Raw genomic sequence first — 21,524 nt, forward strand, 5'->3', positions numbered from 1 at the left:
ATGCCCGTTGCACGTGACAAGTTGCACGTCGCGAAATAATGACGTCAAACTCAGACAGTAAGTTGACGCTGCTGGAAACTTAAGGACAATACGGAGGAGTCGCGGTGGAGATGAAGACAGACGGACATCAAGTGCAGCTTTTTAATATCCGTAAAAAGATCGTTTCAAGTAGAAAACGACTGTTTTCATGCAACACGGGTTGAAATTCCAGGGATGCAAAGAAATACGGAGAAAACTTCAATGAATTCTGAACAAATTCTCTCATTTCATCTGCACTGTGGTCAGGCACAGAGATCATAAAACAAACTAAACTTATGTGAACCTATTTACTTTAAGAATGAGAATTGGACTGATAAGCTGAATTGATATTGGCAGTGGCATCACTAAAATCCTATTACTCCCTCTGCCTTCTGCTGTGACACAGGGCTGTGTGTGTGCTGTGGCTGACAGCACTGTTTTTAGCTCTAAGTTAAAAAAAAAAAAAAACAACAGCGGCGCGCGTGTACGCAATCAGAGAATTTGGCAGAGCGATCAGTCATAGTGCGAGGCTTGCCAGTACCGACACTTATTCCTGCTGCCTGTCAGGCGCCCATCTGCTCCCCCGCCAGATCTCTACTCCACTGTTGTTGTGCTTATCTGGCGAGGAGGAAGAAGAGGAAGGAGGGGAGGGAGGGGAGGGAGGGAGGAACTGGCCTGAACTAATGACGACGCCAGATCAGCTGGGAAAATGCGGCCGCTGCGCATTCATCGAGCTGCAACTGAGCTCTGATCAGCAGATAAAGCCACTGGGAACCTGGAAACGAACGCTTCTGTTCATTCACTACGGTTTATTTACCGTGGTTGTGTTTGTTTTGCAGGGCTTTTGATACAATTCCAATACCGCTGCTGTAAACGGGACAGGAAATGCTCCACGACTTGATTTCTCACTGTCAACAGGCTGAGATTCTTACGCCTCTACCTGTTTTAAACAAGAATATTTTCATGGTCTTGGCTGGAAATCAATCACAAACACATGTATTCGCATAGTTCCCTTTCCGTTTAATAGTTCTTTTACTCGAAATGCCAATCTTGTACGCAGTTTACACTGATACAGACGTATTCTGAGACAACAGGCCCCTGGGCACAGTCATGTCAGAGGCCCCCAACTCTGTCTACAGAGGAACAAGACACCCAAACTCAAAGAGTCGACTTTTTGTAGTCGTTTTGTTTCTCTTGTGGTCATTTTGCATCCCTATAGTCATTTTTTGTTTCTCTGTGGTTATATTTGCTTGTGTTGTGTAAACCTGTGGTCGTTAAGCCTCTCCTTGTGATCATTTTGTGGTTGTTTTCTTTCTTTAGCACGGTTTTACGAGTCAGGGCCCCCGCCTTAATGGGCCCCTAGGCCTGTGCCTGGTAGATCCGTTCAGTAATCCATCCACGGATACAGATATCTGTGTGATAAGATAATATCAGCTCGTATATCTGATGTGTATACCGTCAAATCCAAACCCTACACCTGACTCCAGCTCAGTACTTAACACGCAGGCTCTCACTCACCCTCAGAAAATAAGTGTATTTCCCAAAAACTATTATTTTAAGTGTCTTGAAATGACTCAGAGTGATATTTTGCTGTACCTTTGGCAACCGTTCTTACTTCCCTGTAATGCTAGCAAAGGCTCCCGTCTCTTTAAGCGTCGTCACACAGAGCCTATTACTGATTTGATGTGGATTCTGTCTCTTAAGGCATCCTTCGAATGACCTCCTGCCACCTCCTTTATAACGCTGTCAGACACTAAGAGGCCACAGCAGGCTGTAAGACCACCTGATATGCTGTCCTCTCTAACACAGACCCGAGCTTGTGGCTTCACTCGATGAAGATCTCCCTGTGTTCGGGGTACAGATCAGGCCAGTGTCGCCTCTCTAGCAGGGACAATGCACTCTCACATCACAGTTCACAGACGAATAGGCATGGAGGTAGACTTTCTTATCTATGTGCTGAGTCTGAGCGAGAGAGGAGGGGAGATTAGCGAGCCCGCGACTGCAGCGTGATATATCACCTTTAAGCACATAATGTACTGAACATTATACGGGTGGAAGTAAAAAAGCTGGAGCAACGCTAATACAAATAAGGGTGTGACTGCTCCAGAATTCCGCTTTTATAGCATGTGAAATGAAAGGGTTTACCACCCGGCAAAGCAGTGATTATTCTAACATACAGAATGTTCTGTACTCTAAAGGATGTTATCTACGGACCGAGGTAGAGTTTCAACACGTATGGAAAGTGTAAGATAAGATTCTGAAGGTGAAATGACTCCTGAAGTTTCACTCGGTTGCCTGATTTATACTTTGGTGCACTTTAGCTGCAGGGTCATATCAGGGCTGCAACTGATCCTTTCCAATATCAATTAGTGCTTTTTCTTTGTCATTATTTGCTCGGGCAATATAATAAAAACACACAATAAAAGGTCCACACACTGTAGCACCCGTATGTCCCTTTCATAGACACACGCCCAGGTTTGATCAGCCTGTGGTGGGCCAGCCACAGAGGAGGGCGTCTTGTGGGAAAAGGCCAAAACGCCCCAAGAGACCGTGGTACACAACCGATGATGTGTTGGAGTGGTGGCACCAGGCGGTCAATACCCAAATCTCTCAAACCAACCCCACTCAGAGGACATCTTCATCCTTATGACTTAGCTGATCATCATGGGATAGTAACACCAAGTCCTAGCAAGATTCCTGAGATGGACGGCTTGACAGCACCCCAAACAGTCATGTCTGGCTGCAGTATAGATCATGAGCCCTCCATGTTAGCGAAGGGACATGGGCCAAACTGAAAAGCCAAAGTCAAAATCAGTCCTCAAAGGAATTTTTGAGGACTTTGAAAGGTGTTTATTTGTCAGTGCAGGTTGTTTTTATCACACTGATGTTCATTTTTCTGATATGTTTGGTTTGAAGGAGTCATTTGATGCTTTAAAGTCGGGGGTGAAACTCGTTTTGTTAAGTCTACGTCCATCTCTATATTCAGTCTATGCACCCTTTGTTTTCACTGCTGTCTTCTATTGGTCCAGTACCCGCCTTCAACGGTGTGCTACTACACATGCTTTGATCCATATGGTGCCATGGAAAAGAAAATAACGTGAAGAATGCACGTCGCAGTTTCCCAGAGCTCCTCCTTCCCTACTTTTTGGTGTGTCTTTGGTTCCCCTGTGCAAAATCTACCATGCATTAAAACACATTTACGCACAGTGTGTGTTCTGCCTTAGCCGGTCAGAACCCAGACATATTCAATTAAAGTGATATAAAACAAAGCAGGATGTTAGATGATGACTTTGGCAATTCACTTACTGCACTGGCAAAACGTGTCCTTTTTTAAATTTCAAGCCCTAAAGATGTATTTTTCTCAAACCTTGAAAAGACGCTGCATCAGTCTTATCTCCCCCCCTTTGGCAGTTGTTTTAGGAGTTTTCTAAGAATAAACCATCACTGCGTTGAAACGATTAGTTGAGGCAGATTGCAGCAAACTTCTGAAGCATAATTTATTTGTGTTGGCATCAGGGTTCAAATAATCTCGTTCCCCTGGCAGACTTCATTCGCTAAAGGCTGCGCACAAAGGCCAATCAGGCGGCGCACACTCCACACTGACTGTGATTGGTTTACTTAGGGCCCTTTTGTATTTCTGTGCCACTGTTTGCTACTGCTGTGTGTCTGCCTGACCGTGAATGTTACAGGGTTAGAGGTCTGGGTGCCTACGGTGTAGCAATGGTGGGGCCTGGACCCAGTTCTTTTGGCAGAAGTAAGAAAACCGTATTTGTAATAATGCAAATAAGTACTGTAAGCAATCAGCCTGCAGCAAAACCACACTGAACAGAATATCGTGCAGATCACTCACCTAGACGGTGACGGAGATGGTGAAAACAATATCTGTGTTCATCTAATGTTTCAGCCATTAGCAGCCTTTCGAATGAATTGTTCTAGATTTTAGGAGATGCACTTATTAGCTGATGATAGATGGTCGATACCGCTCTGATATCATGTTAAAGGGGACCTATTACGCTTTTCTGTGTTTTCTGACCTATGAATGTAGTTCTAATTTTTTATACTCATGTTTAATAAAACAGGAACAGCTCGCCGAGGTCTGCCTAAAGCTGACCAATTAAAAGAGGCTTTACTGGTGCAAACAGTCAGATTTGTTAAATGTTATTAACATGGCGGATGGAGATCACGATGATGGCTGCGGCTGTCAATAAGACGATTATAATCGGTCATTTCGGTTTTATTTGACTAAGATTTCTTTAGTCGAGTATTCATTTTAGTGCTTTTTTTATGTTGAATTACTTATTTTCACAAAACTTAAGATCTTAAGAAGAAAATCTAGGCTTAAATATAGTAATGTAATGCACACTGACTGATTCATTTAAACTAAACTAAAAATCAAACTAAACGTAAAAAAAAACAAACGAATGTTCGTACTGTGGGGTCAGCGAAGAACATGACATTTCTTAAATTTTTATTTATTCATCACAGTGAGTAAACATAACAGGTATTTACAAAACAAGAGAACAAAAAAAAGCATTTGTAATAATACTAACCCATTAAAAGATAGAAAGGAGAAAGAGGAAAAAAGCAGGGGATAAGTAAAAAGATAAGAAAGGACATTCAATAATGTCTTTGCATCTCTAATGCCCATGACGATAAAGTTGACCTTGAAGTGGGATGCAGATGAAAGAAAAACATCTTCATGAAAGTTAGTGGAACCGCAGTTAGCCAGGAAGTGACATCAGGACATGTATGACTCATTCCTTTCTGCCTCTCGCTCTTTCTCCCCGCCACTTATCTTTTTCACTCTGTTACAGTTCCCCACCTCCCCCCTCTCCCTCCCTCCCCCCTCTCTCCCATCAGCATCCTTTCTAACGCGAACCTCACACGCTCTGTCATGCCGTTTGCTCTTTGACAGTCTTGGAACTTTCTTTTGCTCGTTAACACTCTAACGTCAGTCTCCCACTCGCCTGCCTGTGCCTCCGCGTCGCTGTGTCCGTGGAGACCGGTTCACAGAGCCAGGGCATGTCAAACGTGACAGAGAGAAACCTCCGAAGACTCGCATTATATGCCACCGCTGTGCGCCTTTATGCAGAGAAAATGGAGAATCTACAAACGAAATCAGTGAGTAATAAGATCCCAGAAAAAAAACACACAAATACTGTACACATACCGCACGTAGATGTACAAGAAATGGGAGGCTTGAAAGGGCTTTGTAAAGTGTGTGTGTGTGTGTGCGCGCGTGTGTGTGTGTGCATGTGCGTGTGTGTGTGTGTGTGTGTGTGTGTGTGTGTGTGTGTGTGTTCGAGGTTGTCTGTGAAGTGAAGGGCTTTTGTGTAATATCTCATTTTATACATTTTGCACTCAGTCGTCGGCCCTCCTTTGAGATGATAACATTCCTTTCATCCTTCAACATCTTGTATTTTTATGTCTTGATGCACTGGACTTTTCTTTTCTACACTTTTTCTACCAAACCACTTTTTTTTTACAATTTCGAGTTCTCAATTATTAAAAGTGGTCCGAACACAAACAGCAATGCAAGAAGGTCCACATCAGGAAGTATCAGATCTGTAAATACGTAAACAAGATTACAAATCTGGAAACATTTGATGCCATCTTTCCGCTTACGGGAGATTCTGGTCCTCAGTCCTCTGACACAACATATTCGATCTGGAGCTTTATCAATAATAATGTGTCACAAACTTTCAATTGAAATAAAAAAAAGTGAATTCTTCTATTTTGAGGACATTTAATTTACTTAAACAGAGCTGTATTTGTTCTGATCCAGTCAGAGGCCTTCACCTGGGCTGTGTCCTGAGTGTATCCACCCGTACCAGATACCGATCCCATCCTACTGTCGAATGAATGAAGCGTATACTTTTCCATGTGAGTGAAGGCATCAGGCTTGACATAAACATGTAGCCTTAATAAATTAACACAGTTATAAATGTAGTTAATATATAACACAGTGTACATTAGCAAAAAGAAGTAAACAACGCTTCCAAGTGCACCGCAAACAGATATTTTAAAATCTCATCTCATCTCATCTTCAGCCTCTTATCCGGGGTCGGATCTCGAGGGCAGCAGCTTTAGCAGGGGACCCCAAACTTCCCTTTCCCGGGCCACATTAACCAGCTCTAACTGGGGGATCCTGAGGCGTTCCCAGGCCAGTGTGGAGATCTAATCTCTCCACCTGGTCCTGGGTCTTCCCTGAGGCCTCCTCCCAGCTGGACGTGCCTGGAACACCTCCCTAGGGAGGCGCCCAGGGTTCATCCTTACCAGATGATCCTGAACCACCTCAACTGGCTCCTTTCAACACAAAGGAGCAGCGGCTCTACTCCGAGTTCCTCACGGATGCTGAACTTCTCCCCCTCTCTCTAAGGGAGACTCCAGACCCCCTCCTGGGGAAACACATTTTGGCCGCTTGTACCCGCGACCTGGTTCTTTCGGTCATGAGATATTTTAAAATGTAATATAAAATATAGCAGCTGCCTGAAAACAATGGCTTGATTAACTTGCTGTGTATGATATTAATAAAAAAGAAATGACTGGATGGGAATGCTGGATCGGCCTCATTCCTCCCATATCTGATCCAGGTATCAGTTTGGTGCATCTTGAGTATTAAGCTGAATTTCCATCGACCTTTTTCCGTATTGTACCTTCAGAACTGTACGTAACCAATGTGGACATGTACCTAAACACTAGATATGTTTTGCTTTTAAACTGCAGACAGGCTTCTTAAACGTAGGCGGGGTTATTACGGGTTGGTAAGAGCCGTGAACAGCCATGCACCGAGAAACAAGCTGAAAAACCCTTTCACTCCTCTCCTCCGTCTGGCTTTTGACACATTTCCTCTCCACCAATGATGCAGAGGAACATCTGCACCAATGGTGGACTGCGGAGCTTCTACCTCTGCCTATCAGATCAGTGTGCCAGGTAGCTCTACTGAGGCTGTTCAGTTGGTACCATCCACAACTTTTGACAGTAGTTCAGAGGGTTGACGTACGGCTCAGTTCAAATGTGGCTCATCCAGGCACACGGCAGACCTGAAGCACAGTGAGAGAGACAGCTCTCATCCAACACAGAGCCGGAGGAGAATCAGCGGATGTAACGGTGTCCGTATTGTGACCTGTCTGGTCCTGTGAGTGAAAATAACACGTGGACCCCTGCTCCTCCAGCTGCCTGCCTCTCCTCTCGTGTCTGTTTCTGTTCACACAACGATGGACCGTCTCCCTCAAAATAGGACCGCGTAGCTGGGATTTGAAAAATGGACGCGTTGCAACTCTGTGTGTTTGTCTTCATGTGTGTGTGAGTGTGTCACTGGGGGTGGAGCAAATAATCAATGCTGCTGTTTTGCAGTGAGATACTCCACCAGCACACTAAAAGCACAGCGCTGTCTTTTGAAGTGGCTTTCTTCTTTTGTTACAGACATTTGAGCTTCTTTTTCTGGCAGCTAGGCATTTAGCTGCTCGATGGCTGACATTTAAGTGATGCCACAGATATTTCACATGTGTGTTTTCAGTCTCTGTCTGTGTCTATTTTGGATTAAAGTTACATCTCAGCTGTTTCATTGCTGCTATCTACGGACCTCTCTCACACTCACAGCTCTTCATAACGCACTGAATTAAAGCCAAGGGTGAAATTGCTTCTTTCTTTTACAGTAACTTTGCCATTTTTAGACATGTTCATCTTCAGCTGCACACATTTGGTGATGTTACTCGCAGAATCTCATCATTCTGGGAATTGAAACAGACTTGTTGTGACACCATATTGTCTTGTATTTCCCTAGCATTTGTATGCATGCCCACTCTTTGACTTGAGGATGACTTCTGCTCTTATGAGTTACGGTATAGCCCTCAATGTTACTTCCATGTGCGTGCCGTGTGCTTATTTGTTTTTTTTGTGCAGCAGAAAAGGTGAAGCGGAGTAGAGAGGAAGTGGAGATCGGGTAGCAAAATTGATTGCATAATGCATATAGGCCCGAGACGGATCCGGAGTCACAGATAAACAAGACTCACAGCCACATGTGACATCATGTGCTCCCGGTGTTTACCGCGGCCGTCCGCATGGATGATGTCAACCTCCTAAATGTTGCTTATTGTGTCAGCGTTTTAATGAGAGGTTAATAAATAGACCCACTGAACAGTGGCATGCCAGAGTGCATTGTAAATCCCACTGGCTTTTATAAGGACATGCATGTGATCGCCGTGACGTTTTTGTTTGGGATAATGCATCTATTTAAATCAAGAGGTTAAATAGAAAATTACAGGCATCACATTTTAACTGTTAAACTCATCATGTGGTGCAATCTGAAGCATCAGTTATGGGCCCGTCATGCCTCGAGGCCTCTCATCACGTATGTTCTGAAGGCACTAACTAAAGAACTCCCCGCGCCGTGGCCCCTGCAGCGTGCTGGGTTATGTTAATGACATGGCTGCACAAAGGAACTGTCTGCTTTAATTATGGAAGAGTGTTAGACTCATGGTTCCTGCTCCCCTTTCTGGTTCTTTGATATTCCTTCCTCTTCTTCCTCGCAGTTCCTTCCTTTTTTTGCCTGCTCCCCCCGACACGGGCCCTTTGATTTCCCCTCCCCTGCACCGTGAGGAGAGCTGGACTAATCCTCTGAATCAAATGTGTCACCTACTCTAAGCAGGAATGAATAGGTCCTAGATTACCACTGGACACTAATCGCATTTAGTCTCCATGATGATAGCTTCTGTGCCGGGCTGGGCTGTGGGTCGGAGGCCAGCGTAATCTAATGCATGTCTTGAGCTTTGGTGGGGCCCAGCGGCCGTCATGCACCTGTTGAGCGTCTTCCTTCCTGGATTCTATAAACGGGAAACTCACAAACATAATTTTAAGACAGAGTCAAGTTTGATTCGAAAACACAGATAGCATCAGCCAGTGTCACTTACTAAACATACCTGCTAGATAAGTATGAGTAAGCAGGGCTATGGTACTTGAGTCCATTGTCTGTCTTGCACTTGTCATCTGGGTCTTGTGTAGTGATAGACCGATGCATTGGCTGATATTTGAGTTTTTAGGTGTATCTGTATCGGCTGATGCGGGCCGCTGCGTTCGCTGATAGTTTTCCCTGGCATTACTTACAGCCAGGCGTCCACAGGCAGCTCCGTGTTGATGGAAACAACTTTTTAAGTTCGATAAAAGTTCAATTTTTTAAATAACACAATAGTAACATTTGTTATCATTGTGAAAATCGGCGGTCTATATCGCTTGTACAGAACATTGCTTGACCTCTATAAATGTATTAGTTTGATGTTAGAAGATCATCTTGTTCATACATCTATCCTAACTCCTTAATCACTATAATAGCATTGGAAAGACACTATTGTCTGTTATGGTCTTGAAGAGGACTCAGTTTGCTCTGGACTCTGTCTTGACTTTGTGTCAAATGCCTTAGGACGTGGTCTTGACTTGACTTGGACTCGATGGGGTCGGTCTTCACTGCAGCCAGTACAGTAAGTAGGGGATCATGAAGAGCATGGGTGTCAAACTGATCCCGTAAAGGGTCGTGTGGCTGCAGGTTTTCATTCCAACCAAGCAAGAACACACCTGACTCGACTTACTCAACCACCTGAACTGTCTTCACACAGTTGATTTGTTGGACCAGGTGTGTTTTTGATTGGTTTGAATGAAAACCTGCAGCCACATGGCCCTTTACTGGATCAGTTTGACACCCATGATGTAGAACAAACTGGTCATTGTGGTGAGTAGAACCCTGATGATGCAGGACTTGAGTCACCCTGAGAGGGGTTTTATTTGCAATAATGTTTGCTCTAAACAATCCCGCTAATTACAGTACATGGCTACAGCTTAGAAGTCCATCATTTGTCACATAGATTTCAATGGAAATCAAACATGTTTTTGCCACGGCGAACAATAAATTCCCCAGACTTCTTTCTGTGGATTGATGGACGCCCTGCAGGTCAGAACGGCGTCAATAAAAGTGCTCTGCTTCTCAGAAATAAGGCACCCGAAGTTGCTATAATTGACCAATATTGAGTTCATAACTGAGATACATGATTCTTATAGTTCAGATAGCAACATCGGTTAATGCCTTGCCTCAGTTTGCTGGTGTAACTGATCGTAGAATAAAATGCTAATTTAAAACATACTAGAAGCTCCAGTTTTGTCGAATGTTTTGAAGATGCCTCTAATGTGAAACACAATTGGACTGACGGGTGGGGGAAGACCCATCTGGCAAAACAACTGAAACAAAGAGTGTTCTGTTTCTTGGATATACAAACCAGTGCAGTGCTGCTAATAATACCAGCATGTCTGAAATGGTCAAATTAAAATCACTCAAGCCAATATGTGATGAGACTGAACAGAGCCTCGAGAATCTATCTAGGGCAAGTGTATCTGGATAGCAAATTTGATTAATGACAATTCAAAGTGCTTCACATAACGTTTGTGAAGCACAGGCTCCTCGTAGTCTGTGCCGAAACGTGATCAAACTATATTAGGTCTGGGACATACTGTACAAAGCTTCTTATCCGTGGGAGCCGCTGGTGTACTCACTTAGTTGAGACCATCTTTTAATGTCCGTCCATCGGTGCGTTGGTCCCAACAATTTTCTAAAAAGGCACCATAGACCTATTGTCGTAGCTTTTGTTTAAAGAAATGCAAACGTGTTTTTTAAAACCCAATTTAATCAGCAGTTGTTAAGGCACTATCAACGTCTGAAGTTTGACTAGGAAGTACATTTTGTTCTTATATTTCTCATTGTACAGGATATTATTACATAAGGTTTATCTGCTCCACTAGAGCCAGAAAAAACCCTGAAATGCTATAACATCTTTTTCGGCTGAGAGTTTAAACCCCTCTCTGTAAGGATTTCAAGAGCTCTGGCTTTGGCGGCAGTAGCTCAGTCCATAGGTGACTCGGCTGGGAACCGGAGGGATCGCCTGGGCACTGCCGAGGTGCTGTTGAGCAACGCACCAAATCCCCAACTGCTCGGGGCGCTGATCCATTGGCAGCCCCCTCGCTCTGACATCTCTCCATTAATTGCATGTATATAGGTCCTGTTTGTGCATGTGAGTGTGAAACATAAATAATAACAGAGTGAAAAAATAGAATTTCCCCTTGCACGACTAATAAAGTAATTCTTCTTCTTCTTCTACTTCTTCTTCTTCTTCTTCTTCTTCTTCTTCCTTGATCTTTCATCACCCTCCGTGTCCCTTGCTCTCTTTCTCCACACATATTTCATGCAAATACAGTGTTCGAGGGCACTGGAGGAGAGCTATTTGCAGCTTGACCAACAGTAAATTTTCATTTTGACAAGTCCTGTTGCATTGTCTACTCCCCGTTTGCCATGGCCTTCCCACTTTGTCCCCTTGAACCATCCAGCTGTGCAGCCTGTCATCAACGAGGCCTTGTGTCCCTCTTTCTCTCAGTCTGGGGGTCTTTCTATCTCCATCATCTCCCTCCTTATTGCCATCCTCCTCCTCCTCATCTCTCTTCGGTCATCTTCTTTCGGGAATGCTGTATATTTTACGAGCGCCCGTATAGTGAAGCCAGTCTTTCACCCGGACAAAACGACCGCCCTTGGAGTGACACTATTAACATGCTGTCACCCTCTTCCACCCCTCTTTTCCTCTCTTCTCCAACCTGAATAGATTGACAGAGCGATGGCCCGAAGGACGTTTTCTGTCGTTTGTCTGTGATGGTTTGGGAATGCACATCCGTGTTTGTGTGAATAAATGGTTTCATCCACAGTTCCAGTCAGTAGGCATGGCTTGAGAATTGATTCCCGATGTTATAGGCTACGAGCTTTATGGGAAGGGTGAGAGAATGCATTCAAACCCACAACATGTTTTGAGCTACACAAAACAGATAAAATAACATGAAGGAACAATTTCTTTGTCCCTAAGTTTGCATCAGTTCCAGATGGGCAATGCAGAATCCCCATAGGAAATGTTTACATGTTTGTACTGCTGTCATGCAACGGCCATCATGTTGCGGTTATAGGATGATGATGATGTCTTTACTGGCAATGAGGTCCAATTTGACCAACATTAAACGTGCATCCTGACATCCAGACATTTTAATCTATTACTAAAAGCCAGTCGGTTAGTAAGTGCCCCCTGGAGGACATTTTTAGAAACATTTCTTATTAAATGTACTGTGGATGTTTAAAAAAATGTATTGAAAGAGAACCTGTCATGCTTTTCTGTCTTTTCTGACCTATGAATGTAGTTTTAATGTTTTGTGGTCATGTTAAATAATACCAAAGCATCAAACAATGAAGATCTTGCGTTTAGACGTGAGCTCCGCCAACCATCTGGGTCGGCTGTGCTCAGCTCTGAACGCTAGGGTGTCGGCCACTATTAGAGATTTCCTCAATTTTCTGGGACAGACAGAGCCTGCCACACAGAGGTGCTGCAGCATATCTGTATATACTAGAATTGAATCTTATCTGATACAGAAATCCACGGCATAACTTCCTGAGTGTTTTGTCTGGCAGAGAGGTTAGTGTACCTTGGCAGGTTCCAGTTGCCAGGTTGGCTTGGCTCATGGCTGAACAATGAATGCACCTTTTCATGCCTTGGCATGGCACCAATGTAATTTGTGCTTCTACTATGGGTGCATATTTTATAGCGCTTATCTTACATCTCCTCCATCTTAATGATGAATAATGGGTTAATTGTGCAAATGGGTTAATTGTGCAAAGCTTACACCGTATGATACAGGCCAACTACTTTTCTCCCTTGTTGTCTTGTTCACACTTTGTTGCCAGACAAGTTTGTATCCGTCAGGCTGCTCGCACTGATACTCATTAATAATAGTTTCTCTTTGTGCCATTGGTTATTGTTTGTTGTTGGTGTTCTCTCTTCTTCTTTTAAAGAAGTTCAAAAAGGGCTTCAGATGTTAGATCTTATTCACTACTACTGAATATGTGAGATGCATCAAGGTTAAGTACAACTGCAGTAGGGTACGTGAAGGTGGTGATGAGCAGGATAGGGAAGTTAAGTGCCACTGTGGAGCCCTGTGTTCATGTGACCTCCAAAGCCATTGACAAGGGGATCTGCTTTATACCAAGCCAGCACAGATTGGTTTTGAGCCCTTTCCCACAGAAAAGCCACAAAAATATCCATGATGCAAAGTACACGGATGGAATCTTGGCTTACATTTTTGCTGAGGTCCCTCCACCCAACCAGTTGATCTAAACATTGCAGTGTATGCGTCACTTATAATGACTTTGGCTTTGAATCCTCAAGAGCATCCCAGTTTAAACCATTGCATTGTTAGCAGAGCACCTCAGAGTATTTCTGGAGGCAGCCACTGCATCTAAAATCGCCTGCCAGTCCTGTCGTTGATGACGATGTCTTTTGCTGAAATTGCAGGTGTAATTGGGGCCTTTGCATGTTAAGATGACACATTGCACCCCCAGAGCTAGAGCTCTTTATGGCTCGGTCTACATCGTCAGAAGATCTTTGCCCTGGAGGCAGAACATTGAGGCTGGGCCTGATCTTTTCATTCCACCATCATTCAAAGTCCTGACAGGCCAGCAAATTCCCCACACCCTTCCCAGCCTTTAGTTCAAAGCCTCACATTTGCCAGCAGAGAGGGGGTGTAGTGGTGAACTTGGGGCCCACTGAATTTAGCCTCAAGATGTTTTCAGTTGCATTTCCTCTGAAGTGGGGAGACTTTGTCTTCTCTTTCAGACTTCCTCATGTCCACTGTGGGTATTTTATGTGGTTAGATCCTATCAGTGTTGTTTTAGACACTTTAGCCCCTTTCCCAGTGGACAAAAGACGCCCTATCACCCACTAACATCTGGCTTTTGTCTTTAGTGGGAAAGGTTACAATCGGCATTCATTCCTGTGAGAAATGACTCTGCAGTAGTCACAGGTATTTATCGGCTCAGCTGCTTTCAGCAACGATAGAACCATGACACCCGGACGGACAATTTAGCCACTTTTCTGGTGCCGTGCTCAACCCGCGTTGTCTCCGTCGGTAGCTCCTGCGTCGGTAGCTCCTGCGTCATCTCACTCACATTCTGTCGTCTCCGCCCAGGTAGCATTCGGACATCTTTCCTAATTAGTCGGCACTGAGTTTGATATCCAAAGAAATAAGTAATATTGTCGCTGGCCTCCATGCAGCTTTCTACTGTTTACTAATCCTGTTTTCTGGTGGGTTTGTGACGTTGAATGTGACACACCATAAAAACTGAAATGCATACTCTATTGGCAGTGGAAAAGGAGTCTTTTTTTAGCAGGTTCTCCCACGTTTAGAATAACCTGCATATAATATTAGAGGAAGCGGGGGAATACATATCCTACAAAACAACCCTCTCATGCAGTGTCTATCAAAGTCATTGCTTTGGGAGTGTAGTGCTCTTAAGCTGCTGCAAGGCATATAACTGAGATGCCTTTGCAGCCTTTTCATTTGTACCAACTAATGATTATCTTCATAGCTGGACTGAAAAAGAGTCGGGGCAAATGTATTTTAAATAACATCCCATAACTTACCAGAACAAGAGCCTGCATTCACATCGCTAAAACATCATGAACTGCATTTATAGGCAGGGTTTACAGTAACCCTTTAAAAGATATAAAGATGTGGCGGTGATGTTGGGGCTTGGAGGACATCTTGGTCAGATAGGGATCACCCAATCAGTCACGGTGAGCATGAGACTCTGCCTTTGATGGATCTTATCAAAGCCTTCCGCCTCTTTCCTTTCTGGAACACTTCCAGCCTTGTTTAGAGCTAGCAGATAATTTGATGTTCATGTTAAGAGGCTCCTTTATGACATTGTGCCTTACTTGAAATGCACTTTGACAGCGCCACACCCTAAAACGCCTCTCAAGCCTTTGATCAACCTCTCAGCCAGACTGGATGTCCTCGTGATGTAGATCTATGTTATCTCTAATTGCCGTACTACCCTTTCTTCGTTTAGCATTTGAAAGGGGCAGGAACCATGTCTTTATGCGTTTAAGTGCTACTAAATCAACATTAACAAAGACTTGCAGTACATTATCTTGCACATTTTCTTAATTAAACCTTGGATCAATATTCCATTGTCTAATAACAGCTTCATTGTCTTTTTTACTATGGACTCCTTCCCGAGTTATCAAACAGTACCTCAGATTCAACCTTGCACTTTGCTATGTAATATCGATCATGACCCAGTTTCATTACCTGTTAGACTGTGCAACCTCACAACATCTCAACCTCGTATTGTTTACTCGTAGCACCTGTGGTCGCCTGAACAGGAAAAAGGAAGTTGGTCTCTATACATCTTGCTCTGCCGCGACTTTGTTTTCAATGCATCAGCACCTTTAAATGGTGTGTTAGTTCTATAGATATTTTTACAGGCTCAAGTCTAGCTCAGATTCATGCCCATGGCTCAGATACACCTCATGTACTGTAAAATACTGTCTGACTTGGCACCAGGATCAGATTATATACACTGTATAAGATCGCTATCCAGTCGTTGCAAATATAGCACAGGCATGTGACCACATACCACACCAGCGCTACCGAAATCCAATCACGCCTGTTCTACAAGGCTCATGCATCACAGATGGGGGATATACCCCAATGTGTTTTCTAAATAACAGTATGTGAAAGATGCATTTACAGGCTTAGACTTGGACTTCTCTCCATCGATCCTTTTGGGACGACTCCTGCAAGGAAATTGGATTTCCAGCAGCTTACAAAACACTTGTGTAGAAAATGAGGTATAAAAAAATAAAATACAGTATAAGATAAACAATAAACTCTTAGCTACAAAATATAGAAAGTGAAACAGTAAAAAGTAAACAATAAACTCTTTACTGAATAAATATAGAAAGTAAAACAGTAAAAAGTAAACAATAAACTCTTAGCGTAATATTTATAAAGTAGCATATAAGTAAAAACATAATTCACAGAAAATTAAATCAATAAGTTAAATGTAGAGAACTGTATAGAGGATAAATTGGATTAAATATAAAGGACAATATATATGGCATTGTGTTTTATACAGTTTTAGTCTTGAGTCAGCTTTAAAAACACAGGCTCCTACATTTCCCATAATGCACCTCAGAGGTATCTTTACTTGGACAGCCTCCGAACTTCATGTCCCCAGTTTCTAACACGTCTCCTGTCAAATATTTAAAGTCTCAAGTAGAGCTAATGACTAACTTGAATATCCTAAAGATTCATTTACTAAAAATGCCTCAATCAAAATCTTGTCTCATCTCATCATCTCAATCATCTTCTATTGTCGTAGCAACCCTTTCCCTAAACTGGAGCGTTAGTGTTTTTTACTTAAGCACTCGAGATGCAGTTCAGATAATCACTGGTAGATGTGTTTTTGCATGTGTGCAGGGCATGGGAAATAAACTGGAACAGCAGTGTTTAACTATTATATCCACCGCAGCGGTGCAGAGATGACTTTGAACACGGGGGTGATGAAGAAACCGAAGCGGCCATTACTAACGGAAATACGTTCTGCATTGATAATCCCAATTTAGGGATACAGTTGTACGGCCCTGGATAATCCTAATATATCACGCTCGGGTGCAGACCCAGAGTAAACAGGTGGTGTTTCGCTGCAGCCTTGAGGAAGGGATCCCTTCAAGTGTTCATGCGGCAGCTGTAGGCGGCTGTAATCAGCCATCAGCACTTTGAGTTTGGAGTTTACGGAGATCCACTTTGTCGGGTCTCTAAAAGATACTCCCACACTTTGTGGGCAGAGTTTTTTAAGCCGCAGTTCTCCACGCATGCTATGCAACAAAAACAACGTACTTCTGCAATCGATGTCGATGAATTACAGCACCTTAGTCCCGAGCCGAGCTCCAGCTTTTCTCCCTCCACAGCCACAGAAACTGAATTATCCTCTCCATCACGACTAAACTGACCTTTATGGGTAAACTTGATGTGAGTTCCCCTTTAAATTCTATCTGAAGAAGTGAGGCCGGTCACATTACTACTGATCTTCAGACCGAATGTTTTTTCACTCCCCGACAATTTGATGTAAATAACAACTGGAGGATTCATGTTGGTGTAGAAGCACCTGTCAGATTCCAGCACAGCATGGAGACTATTCCCTCTCTCTCTCTCTCTCTCTCTCTCTCTCTCTCTCTCTCTCTCTCTCTCTCTTCTTCCCCTCTGTTCAGACCACTCAAATAATATTATTAGTTTGAGCTCCAGCAGGAGGGCATCATATGACTGCTTCTCCTGCTTGCTTTGTTCCCCCTCGCAGCGAGCTACCTCTCTCCTTGCGCCCTGTTTTTTTTCTTTTTGTGTGTGTCTACGCCAGTCTGCAGGGGAAGAGCCCTCCAGCTAATTAGAGACTTGCCAGTGGAATTTCACTATGACAAAGGGAGCTATTCATGTGGGCAGCATGTTGAATAGGCTGCACTGGCAGCGGTGATAGCCTTGCTCAGAGGAGTTAGCAAAGTGAAGACACTTCACTTTGAAGCTCGCCTTCTTGCGAAGACCGCCGCTCCTCTCTTCGCTTCTGTTTTGCCATCCATCATCTTCCGTTGCTCTCCGGTGTGGGAGGGGAGATCTGGGTTGTCAGCGCGGGGGTCAAACGGTTGACCTCCCGTCTTAGCATGTTGTCTTCGGCGAATTGATCCGGTGTCTCTGTGACGCACGTGGACCACTTCAATGCACGTTTCGTTTCAAACAGACATTCTGCACGAGCGCACTCCGTGTCCCCTTCCTCTCTGTTAATCCACCGTCTGACTGCGGGCCCAGAGTAAACTCAGCATGACCCTGGTCCTCATCTATTAGCAGAATTAGTCAGTAGCACTTGCACTTCATCTATCGGTAAAACCATCCATCCGTCTTTCCATCCCCTCCTCTCCACAGCACTTCTACGGGGGAAAATGTATTCTTTATGCTCAGACGGAGGGGAATTCCCTTCATGTGGAATGCGGATTGAAACCCACCCATCACATTTTCCACATAAAGTGTACCATAAAGCGGGACAGCTACCACGGTGTGCTAAATTTAAATCATCTCACAGTTTATATCATCATATATCGCCCAACCCCTGGCGTCCACACAGACGCGTGAATGAAAATGCCATACATCAACAAATTGTTACAACACCAAACGCTTCCTAATTTCACAACACGTCTCACGTCCACTTATAGAAAGTCCGACACATGCATTCCTTCCAGGACTTCCCCTCCTATGGGACCGTAAAGATATTAACAGCTTCCTCTTTTCCTTCCTGTCTCGAAACACTTTAACCAGATAGTTTTCCTTCATCTTTTCACACATTCACAGATTTTTTTCTGGAAATCATTTCTGAGTACTTCTCTCCGGTTCAGTCTCTCTGTCATCTGTTTCTTTTTGGTGTGGCGCGTAGCTCTGCTCCTCTTCTGGGCATTTGCGTTCATATAAAACATTTTTTATTGCGGCACAAACCGTAATGACTCTCAGCGGGGATAGATTGCCTAATAAATGCTTGGATACATTTCGTCATGACTGTTTTTCTAATAGGAAGTTGTCATCTTTGTAATCGACCTCACCAGACGATAAACGTGCTGCGGGATACAGTGAGTGCAGCTCCAATCAGCTTTTCATTTTGCGACTAATAGGAACTGACGTCTGGAAGTAAAAGCTTGTTTTTCAAGCTTCCAACTTTTGAAATGAATGAGGATTGTTTGTCTCTTCTTGGCGCCACAGCAGGGATTTTGTTTTGATAACAGCAGCAGTTGAGTTTTTATTTTTAAAGGTAGCATCATCCGTCTGAGTACAAAGACGTGTAACAGAGTTGTTATTCACTTTCTTGCAGAGAGTGAGATGAGACGTTCGATACCACTCTCGTATCTGTATATTGATTATGAAGCAGGGAAAGGCAAAGTCAGCAGGGACAGTCAGTGGGGACTTTACATGGGAATCAGAGGGTCAGGGGTTCAATCCCTATATGGACACAGTGCAGAGTGTAGACTGGTAGCTGGAGAGGTGCCAGTTCGCCTCCTGGGCACTGCAGAGGTACACTGAACCCCCTAAAGATTGCATGTGTGCGGTACCTAGGAGGGATTTGAGAAGAGATGCATTTGAAATTCCAGATGCCTGGACAAATAAATCCTATTTCTTTGTTTCTTTCAGATAGTTAGCTTAGCTTAGCTTAGCTTAGCATCAATAAAGTAAACGGCGTGTAGCCTGGCTCTGTCCAGAGATAATAAAACAGGCCAAAAGCTCATTAATTAACACATTAAACATGCAGTTCCTTTAATAAACCTCATTCGTTTGTGAATGAGGAGGAAAAAAAACAGTTAGAGTGTGTGTGTGTGTGTGTTAACAGTGTCTGCGTATGAAAACAAACAAACAAAAAATAGACTTAATAAACTAGATCGTATCAGGAAACTGACGCTATAGCTGGAAATGCACGGCTCCAGACTAACTATTTTCACCAGGAGCACTTTTGCCCCCAACTGAAACTTTTAGCAGCGCAACCAGACATTTTAGGGGCACACACGGTAAATCAATGAGCGATGCAGAAATTACAATGTGCTGTTTCAAATTCAGTGTCACATTTTTATAGTGTGATCTTTTGAAGATGCAACATAGAAGGTAAAGCGACAGCACCACCGCTGTCATGACAGTACGATATTAAAAATATACCATACATAATGAATAAGGGGTGTGACGAGACGATACACGATATTGAGTCCACTCCACAAGAACGAGACAAGATCTTAACATTATTTTAAAACGTCAGTAATTTCTTAATGGTGGGTGGGGCTGCAGGTATCTCTGCATAGTACTTGTGTTAGCCGCGGCGTAGCCTCCCACATGCAGGACCAGATATAAGATTCAGTCGCACACTATTGGGTCGCGGTCTGGAGCCCTGAAATGCTGAAATGTCGTGCTGGTGGGCGGATGGATACACTGTTGTTTGTCAAGAAATAGATCCAGCACACGACTTTCCCTAAAACAACAAATTGTCATTCTTTCCATTTCTGCTCAGAATCAAACAAACAAGACACAACTTTTGAATAAGACCTTTTTGGAGTGGTTAGCAGTTGTTCTGGAGCTGTTTTCCTTCTGCCTACAGTCTCAAGGCTAAGCTAAACAAGTCATGACTCCAGCTCTACACTTCACACACAGACAAACATGTTGATGCCATTTTTCTCATTTCACTCTCAGACGGAAGGCGAATACTTTTATTCTGCTTAATATTGACCGTATGGAAATTTGCCATTTGAGTCTTATCTGAGTTGACACAGGCCCGTGAACATCAAAGTGTGACCCTACGGTTAGCAGGAGTCCGTTAGCACGCGTGCTACCGTCTGGCCAGTGTCGGTCCGTCACAGTCTCCGGCTCCGGCGCTGACGCTGAGACCCGTAATGCCGGCTGTCAGAGGATGCTTCTGCAGCCTTTATAGCGTGGCCGTGACGCAGGTCCATAGATAAATGTTTGACTTTCATGTCTGCGTCTGTGAGGTAAACAGACACAGGAGGAGAGAGGGTGGGGGAGCGAAGGGAGGGAGGAAAGAGATGAAGACGAATAAAGAGAAGGAAAACAAAAGCGAGGCCTTCAAAGTGCGAAGGAATCGGAGGGAAAGGAAAGATGAAGGACAGATGGAGAACAAGAGAAGTAAGCGTGAGGAATGAGGACAGAGGCGAAAGAGGGCGGCGCGGGGGAGGAGGGGAGAGTGTCCTTGTTAGCCTTTGTACTGTATGGCCTTGTTTGTTTTCTATATGCTGTACCCCTCACTCCCTCCCTCCCTCCCTCCGCGCTCCGCCTCAGCTGCTCACCCACCCTAACAATCCTCTTTTTATTTCTTCCAGGGCGGAGACGCGGCGGACCACACAACGCAGGAGGCCTGGGGAAATCATTAACCACAAACAAACACACACAATATGACTGGTAGGTTTTCTGTCCTGCGTGTCTGCCTGTGTGTTTATACATGTGTGTTTATGATGCGTGCGTGTGTGCGTACACATCACAGACTGGACCAGCGATGCATTAGCTTTATCCCTCATCCTCTAATTGTGCACGATGAGTTGTCACATATGCAGTGTGTGCAGCTCACGGGCTCGCTCCCTCAGCTCATAGCTCATAAACAGGAAGCTCCAGTGACTCACGCCGATGAGCTGCTTCAGGTATTATTAGGCCCCAATTTCCTCCTGACGTTGCTGTGAGATGTTCCCCTGATTCGCTCCATTTTAAAGTCTTCACAACTTTCATTTGAAACTAATCCACAAAAGTAAAGTTAGAAGTGGAAATATGTTGGGTCATAAAAAGAATACATCTGTACAAGAGTATGAAAATAAATGTGGGAATATAAAGAGGAATAAATAATAGAATTAAAAATGTGGAAATATAATGAGGAATAAATAAAATAATTAAAATGTGGAAATATAAAGAGGAATAAATAATAGAATTAAAAATGTGGGAATATAAAGAGGAATAAATAATAGAATTAAAAATGTGGGAATATAAAGAGGAATAAATAATAGAATTAAAAATGTGGGAATATAAAGAGGAATAAATAAAATAATTAAAAATGCAGAATTTTACAAGGGAATAAA

The 21,524-nt window shown here is 43.6% G+C and overlaps 1 protein-coding gene across 1 annotated transcript in view; it reads left to right on the forward strand.

The window, feature by feature from the left end:
• Window positions 1–21,524, forward strand: part of LOC310960911 (thyroid hormone receptor alpha-B) — a 163,670-nt gene that overhangs the window by 46,009 nt on the left and 96,137 nt on the right. The window contains exon 3 of the mRNA XM_083932763.1: window positions 20,781–20,859. The gene's annotated coding sequence lies outside the window, so the exon portion shown is untranslated. The remainder of the gene's footprint in view (window positions 1–20,780; window positions 20,860–21,524) is intronic.

Source organism: Echiichthys vipera, assembly GCF_963691815.1.
Source record: "Echiichthys vipera genome assembly, chromosome: 18".
Lineage (NCBI taxonomy): Eukaryota > Metazoa > Chordata > Actinopteri > Perciformes > Trachinidae > Echiichthys > Echiichthys vipera.